At 55.7% G+C, this 8393-nt stretch overlaps 1 protein-coding gene across 7 annotated transcripts in view; it reads left to right on the forward strand.

Annotated features, from left to right (window-relative positions):
• The first annotated feature begins 473 nt into the window (after positions 1-473).
• Positions 474-8393, forward strand: part of Cdh23 (cadherin related 23) — a 373574-nt gene continuing 365654 nt past the window's right edge. For all 7 annotated transcript variants that reach the window (XM_023718494.1, XM_004623978.2, XM_023718498.1 and 4 more), the window contains exon 1: positions 474-846. The gene's annotated coding sequence lies outside the window, so the exon portion shown is untranslated. The remainder of the gene's footprint in view (positions 847-8393) is intronic.

Raw genomic sequence — 8393 nt, forward strand, 5'->3', positions numbered from 1 at the left:
CCGAGAGCGTTTGTTTTCGCGCTCTGCTGGCTGGAAGCACCGAGAAGGCTGGAGCCCGGCGGGGCCCCCAGCCCCCAGCGCGCGCCTTTGCAGAACGAAGGCCCCGCGGGCACTGCGCGGGCGCGCACCTGGGGCCGCTTCCGCGGGCTTCATCCCTGGCCCTTTGGGGGATTCTTCGAGTTGCCACAGCAGCTGGTGCCATGACATCGGCAAAGGGCAGCTTAGCCGGCACTGAAATATTCATGCCCCGGCGCCCAGCTGGGCTCTGTGCGGCTCCTGGGGGTCTGCAAGGTCCCGGCGGCGGCAAGGGGTCCCGGTGGCCCATCCGGGTGGGGGACTGCGTGGCGAGGCTGTAGGGCGGGCGGGGGCTGGGCGAGGCGGAGGTGAGGGCGGGATCGTCAGGAGGCGGGGTCTGGACGGCGGGGCCGCGCGGGGCGGAGGAAGCCAGGGAAAGTTGATCGCGGACTTGAGCGGCTGCGGCGGCGGCTCGGAGAGCGGGGCACGGGCTGCGCGCGCGATGCGCGGTCAGAGGACGCGTCCGACGGCGGCGGGGCGCTGAGCCGGCTGGGCGGAGCGGCCTGGCCAGGGCATGGAGCGCGGGGTTGCCCAGCGTCTGCACGTTTGGGGCGTGCCTCGTCCGAGCCCGCGGCGCACCTGAAGTTGCAGTCGGCAGGCGGCTAGCGGGCCGCCCGAGGGGACCCGAGCGGCCGGCGCGCCGCCGATGATCCTTCGCGCCCCCGGCGAGACGCGGCGGTGGCCAGAGCCCGAGCAGGCGGCGTACCGGGGCCGATCCAGCGGAGAGCAGAGCCCGAGGCGCGGCGCGGCGCCGCTGCACACTCGCACACGGTACCCAGAGCCTCGCACCGGCCTTCCCTCCCCGCTTCCCTCGCCTTCCCTCTGCCACTCGCCCGCCGAGCGGCAAGAAAGTTGGAGCTAAGGGGTCGAGACCGCAGTCGCGGAGCCACTTGTTCCCGGCGCGGAGTGCCCCCAGCGGGTGCTCAGAGCTTCCTTTCCTCGGCGCCCCTGGCCGGGTCCTGCACCCGGCTCGGAGCTCGCGGCCGGACGCGCGGCAACTTTGCTTCCCGGGAACTCCAATTCCCTCTGCGGTGGCTGTCGGAGACACCGCTCTCTACGCGCATAGCCGGGACTGCGACCTTTCCGGGGCTTCGCTCTGGGCGAACAAGAGGGGGTGTCTAGGTCTGGGTGGTGGTGGGGATCTCTGGGGTAAACGGGGCATTAGGCTTCAATCGGTCTCCCAGTTTGGATCGTGGAGATGGGGTGTGGCGCACCTCCTCTGCAGGGTGGGCAGATGCTAGAAGGATCTAAGTCACGTAGCTCTCCTTGTCCCTCTTCACCTCGTGCCCACGGGAGACCGTAGGGGACTCCCACAACCAACCCAGTCCTGCCTGGCTGCTGGAAGACGCGCCCCTCACAGCGCTGGCAGCCTCGTGCGGCTCACGCTGCGTTTCCCGGCCCAGGGCTGGTGCGCTACCGACTGTGGGTCGTCCCCAGGGGCTCGCCCCGGGAGTGCCGCCCCTTCCCCCGCAGATCAGCCCGGGACGCCTGCAGAGCTCGCGCGTTCCAGGGTGGCGACGGCCGGCGAGCACTCGCCTCATTTTACGGAATAGGCGCCTAGGGCCGTGGATTTGCCTCCGTGTGGGAGCTGAAAGATCTGTGCCCTCACTGCCAGCCGTCACCAGCGCCCCCCTGCGACCCCAGCCCTGGCGCCACCAGGCCCCCTGAGAGGAGTTCTCCTTTCCTGGGTTGTAACACGCCCCCACCTCTCCAGTAATAAATAGGGAAAGCAGTACCCCTCGTGAGCATAGTTTGCACCCTGGACTGACACTGACCTTAGCCTTCCAGCCCCTAAACAAGTGCCCTTGCCCCAATCCGGATTTTGAGATAAACTAGAGGGACACACGAGGATTGTGTAGGTGCGGTGTTCCTGTGTTGCGCACATATATGTTTTCTGGGTGGAGTCATCCTTGGCTAGGGAAGAATAAGGCTGTGGGGTAGGGGAAGGCTTTGAAGAACCCGTGTGAGGCTAGGAACAAGGTGGTGGTGACTCGCCATGCTAGGGAAGAGCAGACTTGAATTAATGCTTGGCTTCCGGAACAGGGTAAGCAGCTGCCTTCGCCTGGGAAGTGCCTTTACTTTGCGTTGATTCCCAGGGCTGGGGAGGTTAGGAAGCCATGGCAGAGAGCGAGAATACACCGCAGGCTGCAAGGTGGCACTAGAGAAGTGACCGGTGTGAGCCCCACAGCGCCTGGCCTTTGCTAGGTGCCATGCACATGTCTGGCGGAGCCTTCCTGAGCCCTAATGGGCTGGATTGGAAGGTTAAGTTGGCACATGGTCCTGGTTGTGTCCCTTAGGTCTCCACCCCAAAAGCCACTTTACCTGTCATTTCACCATTTAAGGTATATATTTTTTTGAGCTCACTATTTTAAAGGACACCTTTTCTGATGTGCTGCTTTAAAAATACATCCTTTTCTGGGAGGTGAGGTCTGGTGGAACCTGGCTGCTCTGAGCATGGCCTGTGGACCTGCAGCTTCCACATCACCAGCTGGTACCTGGTAGCAGGTAGCAACGTGGAACCTTGGGCCCTACCTAGACAACCCCCACCCCTACCTCAAGTCAGAGTTTGAATCCAACAGGCATCCTCAGGCTGTGGTGCATGGCACCTTCTAGGCGAGTTTTGCACACGGCCTCTAGGTACAGTGTGGACAGCGTGGGCAGCGGGCACAAGCACAGGGATGAGCACCGATGAAACTTCTTTCCCTGGACACTTGTGCTAGGGTTGGTTTTGCTGTGCATTACCTGCTCGTTCAGGCTGTGCCCTGCTAATGCTACAAGGATGTCTGAGTTTGAGAAGCCATAACAAAGATTCAGGGGTCAGCTCAGCTTCCTGTGTAGCTGATGCAGTGGTGTGAGGAAGGGTGAAGGAGGTGGGTATAGGGGTGGGGTTTTGGAAGCTGGATATGCTGGCTCTGCAGAGGGACCCCTCCTGGGGGCTCGTGATGCTGTCCCTCATGGGAAGGGATTGGGCACCTCTCCACCTTCTCTGCCCTTCCAGATAGGTGAAATGCTCCCCTAAGAACACCCCTCAGCACCCATGAGAATTATGCAGAGGGAGCCGCTTAGCAGCCAATTTGGGACAGCATGAGTGCCTGCATGCATGCGGCGTGCGTGTGTGCGTGCATGTGTGTGCTCTAATGAGACCTCAATCCAGCCTGGGCTGGATGATCCTCTTCTGCCCTGAGGTCCTGGGAGACGCTTACCCTCAAGCTGTGAGGATGGTGCCAAGCAATGACAGGCCACTCCCTGGAGTGTGGAGAAATTATGGTGACCCTGGAGCCCTCATGGCTGCTCTGAGATTCGGATCCCAGGCCTGGTGGGCTGATGGAACACAGGGGAAAGGTTTTCACCTGGCTCAGGTACCCAGCCTTGCCAGAGATGCCGTGTCTTTCCTAAGGGAGCCTCTGCCAGGAGGAGGGCAGCCCTGCTAGCACACGTGGATTGGCCTGGGCATAGGCCTTTCAAAGCGTAGTGCTAAGGTGGAAGCCTTCTTCCACAGGTCTGAAAATCAGATGTTCAAAAATACTGATATTAATAAAGTCTGACAGTTTTTTTAAACCTCAGGTTTTAAAAAAAGATTCAGTGTTCTATTGTGTAAAGATGGTTTTATTTATTTTTTGTATTTTAGGGAAGGTTCTATAGGGTGTTCAGGGTCTCACTCCTAGATCAGACTTGTGATCCGCCTGCTTACAGCCTCCCAAGAGCTGGGTTTACAGGCACGAACCACCACACCCAGTCTCAATAGCTGTCTCACTGCACCCCGGGGGTGAGGCCAGCGTGGCAGGCCTGGGAATTGAATCCCTGGCCCTGCACCTGTTTGCAGGCGCTTTAATCCGCTGAGCTATTTGGCCGGCCCTAAGCTGGTTTTAAAAGTGAACTGAATTGCCTTTGAATTCATTGTTTCTTATTCAGTGACCTTAAAAATTCATTTTAGTTTTGTTTTGAGGGCCTTCACCTCCCTTGTGCTGGGGATTGAACCCAAGGTCCTGTGCGTGCTAGGCAAGCACTCTCCCATGGAGCTCTATCTGCAGCCCTGTAGTCTGAGCCTTGATCTGGGTTCCTTGTGGCTTTGGGGGAATCCTGTATGTCCACAAGTCAGTGAGCAGGTGAGACAGGGTGGATAATGATGTGTGATTTTGGGATGGGAATATGCACTTGTTTTTTGTTTTATTTAATTTTTTATGTCTTTGGTACAGGGTCTCACTACTCAGATTGGACTCATAGTGGTTCTCCTGCTTTTAGCCTCCCCAGTGCTGGGATTACAGGTATGCACCACCATGCCCAGTCTTGGTGGCCAGCTCAGCACACCAGGGGGCGGGGCCAGAGTGTCATGTGGTGCGGGGGATTGAACCCCGGGCCTGCATTTGCCTAAGCAGGTGCTTAGTTCACTGAGCTATCTCGCTGGCCCTGGGAGTACACACTTGGCCTGCAGTGGAAAGGAAATGGGACTAGACTGAGAAGAATCCCTCTGCAGGAAATGTGGTAGTAACACTCTATGGAGTCCACGCCTCCAGGAAGCCTTCCTGAGTGGGTGGTCCTTGTTGCCCCAAGCTGCCGCCATTTTGGAGTTGGTGCTCGTCTCTCTGCCCTGGCCACCTGGGCCTCTACGACCTCCTCCAGCCCCGACACACCAAGTGTTTGCTGTGCCTGTGGCAGTTTCAACTGTTCATGTTGGTTACTGTCAAGGCGGTGGTTGGGCCCACACTTGGGTCCCAGGTGCCAGCTCCTGGGGTTGAGATCACAAGCTGAGGTGCGGGGATGTGGAGAAGAGTAAGGCGAGGCCAGGCGAGTCACAGGGAGAGGCGGGCACCGGGACTGCAGAGCGCTGGCCCACAGCGAGGGCCACTGTAGGCAACACCCACCTGTGTGGGAGACTGCAGAATGAGCGTCACCCCTGGGAGTGTCTGAGCTGCGGCATGAGGGGTGCTTCTGCACTGCTGGAAACTTCTGTAACTTGATCTAGATGTCTCCAGTGGTGAGTGGTCATTTTTGCAAAGGAAGCAATTCAGAAAACGTTAGAACAGCTATGGGCCCAATTTGTTTGGATTCAGTAAATAGTTTTACAGAGCCCTTGTTGGGCAGAAAATACATATTCTTACCAATCTTTCTGTCAACGGGAAACTGGCCTGGCTGTGTATTTAAGAAGTAGCCACATGGAGATCTCTTTCTAGTCTTTCACTGTGAAATGTGATCCGGCCCTGCCATGGGGAGCAGGGAAGGCTGCCAGGGTTGCTGCTCTAGGGTAGGCACCTGGATGTGAGCTTCGGGGCTGTGCTGTTTCTGCTCCGTCTGGCTAAGATGGGGAAAGGCTGCCTGGCTGGCTCGGCGTATTGTCAAGGGGGAGCGGGGATGTCACATGTGCTCCTCAGCTGGGTCTGCAGGCTGTGTTGCTGAGGATGACACACAGTTCCGCTTCAGCATTTTTTTCTTTTTTTTGAGACAGGGTCTCACCATGCAGTTTGGGTTGGTCTTGTGCTCACTTTTGTAACTCACACGCTGTTCTCAAACTTGCAGCAATCCTTGGGAGATTGAGACAGGAGGATCATTGTGAGTTTGAGACCAGCCTGAGGGCTACAGAAGTAAGCACTATAGTTCCCAGGCCTGCATGGCATGCAAGGCTGGGGATTGAACTCAGGTCCTTGTGCTTGCCAGGTAGGTGCTTAGGCCTCTGAGCTATCTCCCCAGCCCCCAGCATTCATATTTTTTACCTTCTTCTTTCCTCCCCCCACCACCCCATTGCTGGAGTTGAACTCAGAGTACTGAGCTACATCTCCAACACCTTTTATAATTTTTATTTTGAGACTCAGTCTTGCTGAATTCCTCAGGCTGGCCTTGAGCTTGTGATCCTCCTGCCTCAACTGCTTTCTCGAGCAGCTGGGATTACAAGTATGCATCACCACATCTGGCCATATTTTTTGCATATTCTAAAACCTCACCCACTGTCAGCTATTCCTATGATCATAACTCAATCCTCTTGTGATTTTTTTTTTTAATAAGAAAACTCAGAGACAGAGAGTCTGGCAGCGTACGCCAGTTCTCACACACTCGAGATCCAAGCCTGAGGTCTGGTGCGCACCTTTGCTCAGCCTTGGTTTTCTTGTTTGTAGCACGGGAATAATTTTCATTCACCTTGTGGCTTGTCGTGAATAGAAAGTGTGCAAAGCCTGGCACATGGTGCATGTGCCAAATGCAGCAGCTTTGAATGTTCTGTTTGACTTAGTTGTGTGTGAAGCACGCTGTATTCTAGCAAAGAAGTGAACTCTTGTTTTCAGAGCTTGGTGATCAGGAGCAGTGATGGCAAACCCTTTAGAGCTTTCGGGGTTAACTAACAGCTGGATGGCTGTGACATGTGTGCCGTGGGTTTGCCACACTGAATCTAGGAGGTCATAAAGTGAATTTTGCCAGAAAAATGTATGTGTGTGTGCGTGTGTGATACATCTGTGTGTACGGTGTTGTGGCTTTTCATTTGCAATCACCTACTATAACATTTAAAAATCCAGCAGTCTCACCTAAAATTCTAGATTTTGGGTATCTCTAATTAGAATCGGCAGCATTGGGTCCCTAGTCCCAGTCCGCAGTTGTTGGTTGCAGCTCGTTTGCAGCTGTCTCTTCTATTTTATTTCACTTTTTTAAAGATGCACTCTCTAATGGAGGGATCTATGCATATAATGAAGGAGAGAACCCTAAATCAAAGTGGTGGACTTTCATGTATGGGTGCACCTCTGTGGCCCCGGGTGGTGACATAAAACACTTTAGATCTTACAGGCTCCCTCCTGCCCCTCGCAGGCTGATGTAGCTTGCTCCAGAAGTAACCCTCTTTGCTCTGGCCCTGTCACACATGCCTCTTGCCTGCTGTCCCTTTCAGTCTGCTGCTCCACTCATCCGCAGACCCCGCCATTCTGGGTTGCCTCCTGTTCACCCCTCCCAGCCCCTTCAGCTGTGTGTTTGAGTCTACTCAAGGGCTGGAGAGTTCTGCACATCAGTTAGGCCAGTGATGGTGAAATCCTTAGAGCTTTCAATGATACAAATAGCCCATGTGGCATGTGTGCCATAGGTTTATCTCCACTGAGCCAGGCCTACCATTTTACCACCAGTGGGGAAACCGAGGCCCAGAATTGGGGCGTGAGCCCACTTAGGACTGCACATGAATCTGGGCCTGGGTGGTGGCCAGGCAAGGACGGAGCCTTGTTCTTCCTGTCCCGGCATGCCCATCCCAAGCCTGGACTTGGACCTGCTCCCCAAGTTCTAGCACATTGGTCAGCCTGAGAGGGAGGGAAGCGCATGGCCTGTCTTCCTGGGTGTACATCTGCCTCCAGACTGGCAGTTAGCAGCACTGCTTCCTCCTCAAAGAGCCTTTTCCATTTGGAGCAGACCTGCGATGCCATTTGTGACAAGGGCCCACAGCACCTTGATTTTGTCTGTTTCTGAAAGGAGGCTATAATTTGGGAGCCAGTGAAAGTGAAGGGGGAGGGGAAGTGCAGGAAGAGCAGGCAGGGTAGGAGGGGGAGGGAACAGAAGGGACACCAGACCACCTGGGGACCCATCTGCTCGTAGTCCTGTCTCCTGGATGTTGGCTTTCCTTGGCCTCCCAGGGGTGAGGGCTTGGGTGTACTGAATTCCCTCCAAGGAATGCCTTTTGTCTTACCCCCCCCCCCTTCTCTGCAGAGAAAGGCTTCAGTCATCCTGCCTGGGCTCTCCCAGGCCTCCTTCTCCTCCAGCCTGTAGCTCCCTTCTGCTCTGAGCTTCTCTGCTTGATGAGGAAGCTGTCCTTGTCCCTGTTCCCTGGGGCCAGCATTGCACTGGTATCATTTCAAGACCCCTGCCCCTGTGCAGTGTCTGAGGCTCGGCCTTAGTGGGCTGCATGGCCAGGCTGCCTCTGGGAGGCCAGTGCTCACGCAGCAGCACTGCCAGCGGCCAGCCCAGCCTCGTTTGTGCTTCAGGCCCCATCCCTGATGTCAGGGCCACCCTTCATCCAGACCAAGCAGACCCAGCCCTTACCTCCTGCCTGGGTTCACAGTGAGCACCTATAGCAATACTGCCTGATGGGAAATGACCCAAACCATAGGCATGATTTAAAATTTCCTAGTTGACACTTCACAAAACATTTAAAAGGAAAAATTGATGTTAGCTTTGATATTTGTCGCTACTATTTTAACATGTAGTTAGTATAGCAAATTATCAATATTTTGTTTTTGTAAGGTTTTGTGGATGTGGTGGGTATTTGCATTGACAACACAGCCCAGTTTGGCCTCGGTGTGCTCTCCGGCCTGGTGTGTCCATCTGTGAAGCACCTTCCAAGAACACTTAGGTGCTTGGGC

The sequence above is a fragment of the Octodon degus genome, unplaced genomic scaffold, assembly GCF_000260255.1.
Source record: "Octodon degus isolate 3935 unplaced genomic scaffold, OctDeg1.0 scaffold00005, whole genome shotgun sequence".
Lineage (NCBI taxonomy): Eukaryota > Metazoa > Chordata > Mammalia > Rodentia > Octodontidae > Octodon > Octodon degus.